The 2270-nt window shown below is 40.4% G+C and overlaps 1 long non-coding RNA gene across 1 annotated transcript; it reads left to right on the forward strand.

The window, feature by feature from the left end:
* Window positions 1–930: 930 nt before the first annotated feature.
* On the forward strand, window positions 931–1943 carry LOC139386266 (uncharacterized). The gene is made up of 3 exons (XR_011629024.1): window positions 931–1301; window positions 1397–1433; window positions 1666–1943. It is a non-coding gene; the product is annotated as an uncharacterized lncRNA (long non-coding RNA).
* Window positions 1944–2270: the final 327 nt, after the last annotated feature.

Here is a 2270-nt window from a genome sequence, read left to right on the forward strand (position 1 = left end):
ACTATTTGTGATGTCATAAAGGTCTAACGTTCCATGACGTAGCATGTAGCCCTAAATTACAGTCCCTGCCTGCAATATTGTCCTCACTCTCGACCTGAACTCAACTTGAATGTAACCAACACAGACAAGGACATGCTTTTTGAGATATAAAATAGCTTGAATGGATGAAGAAAAGGTAAGCTAAATTACTTCATACAATATTGGGGGAAAGTAAAAAAGGGTAAAGCAATATAAGCAGATATTTCTTGTAAAAAGCTATAACATATTGTAAAGCAAATGTACCATTCTTTATAAAGTCACCAGCTTAGCGCTGATATGGCTGTAGCTCTATTTATGATGTCCTCTGCACAGATCTACTCTGACATTGACATATTATTACTTATTGGAATGTCTGTCCTTCAGGTAGCACAGAGGGAGGATGGTGATCCTCAGAGGGAAGGAAAGGAAGTTGTTGAGGAAGAACCGGTGGCCACGCCCAAAGAGGAGGCCAAGAAGGGAAGGAAGGTAAGATGGCAGGAGTGACAGAGCACATAATAGGCCTACTGGGTTACACTCTGTACCTGATAGCAGTCATACCATAGATATCTATATATCTCAGATAACAACATACGTAGTAGCTGTTTTCAAAACGTGTTTTAAGAGCTGCTTTGACCTGGCCCATAGCCTATTCATAAATTGTCTCAGAGTAGGAGTGCTTATCTAGGATCAGTTTTGCATTTGAGATCATAATGAATACAATTATTTGGGCAAGGTTGAGCACACACCTTATCTGATGAACTTTATGTATACGGGCCCTGGTGTTACATGTCTGCCATCATTTGAGCTCTGGAATCTGTTCTGTTCTATCCTAGGCAAAAAGTAAGAGGAGTGGCAAGAAGTCAACGAAGCTGAGCACTGACAACGATGCAGGTCAGAGATTTACCTCTGTAGTACTACATTGTTTCTCTATTCTGTCTGTGATGTGCAGGTTGTGCTATCCATTTTCAATGAAACTGTAGTCTACTGTAATCAGTAAGAAAGGTCACATAGATATCTTTATTCAAATAGGCCTATTCTAAAACCCTAAAACAATGAAATCAGAGTATTAAGAGATAAAACGTCTGATTTCTCTTTAATTTTGTTTCTACTTCCTCTACGGCAATCACATCTTTAGTCTCCAGGAATAAACACCTGGATAGAGGATCTGTAATTGAGCTCCTGGAGAAGAAAGCTGTTCAGGCTGCATTCGGCCCAGGCAACAAGGATGAGATGGAATACTCCTACCCAATCCTCATCTCATTCCTGCGCAATCTTACTGATGAGTATGTTAAACGTTTTTCTGTAATGTTCAACATTTATGAAATATTGTGCAGTGGGAACTAAACACTAACTAAAACACTTATTTTACATTTTCTAGGCAGTGGCAAGTGATCTACAAAGGACTAAAAAACCCTGTAAGTTTCCCTACCTGCCTTTGACCTTTGATGTGTCAATGATCTGTTGAATTCAGAGATTAGCCATCAAGTCATATTCTGTTATTCATGTTCTCTGTCAGACTTCATCAAACTTTGAATTCAGTCACAGACAAGAATAACAATGTTGATCAAATGCATTCTGTTCGATCTAGAATACTTTACATCACAGTTCCATTGAAAAGACTGTTTTTGTTCTGTTTGTTCAAAACAGATGACGAAGGAACAGCTTGCCAAATTGTGCAAGACAATTGTAACCTTCATCGCACAGACCACCCTGCAGATCCTGCTGCCAGCCCTGGCCCGCGTACTTGGGGTAAAGGACTTTGCTGACGACGACACTGACTCACCCAAGAGGGGTGGCAGTGCAAGATCCTTTGCTGCCTTTGATCAGGAAAGACTGGAGCTCATCCAGGAAGTTAGATATCTGGCGAAGAAAATGTATAAGGGCGGCACAGGGGCTCAACATCTCAGGTCCCTAACACCCTCTTCTAAGAGGTATGTTCCCCTCAAGGTTTTCATGTATGGATTTCACCGAGATCATCTATCCCAGTGTTAGCCAATGCAATTTACTCTATCTGATGTAGTACAAAATGTAATGTATCAGCCTTTGAGCATATTCAAATGAATGAGCATGTAAAGCGATCAAAAGGACATGTAGATATTTAGAATACTAAAATTACAACGCTTGACCGATTTGCCAAGTTAAGACAGGAATTATCATGCTTTGCTTGTTCGTTTTAAAGTTCCCAGACCTCAGTGAAAGTCCTCATGGGAATGACAGAGGACAGAATCATCAAAAGTGTCCAGGAGCAACTG

Source organism: Oncorhynchus clarkii, chromosome 27 (assembly GCF_045791955.1).
Source record: "Oncorhynchus clarkii lewisi isolate Uvic-CL-2024 chromosome 27, UVic_Ocla_1.0, whole genome shotgun sequence".
Classification (NCBI taxonomy): domain Eukaryota; kingdom Metazoa; phylum Chordata; class Actinopteri; order Salmoniformes; family Salmonidae; genus Oncorhynchus; species Oncorhynchus clarkii.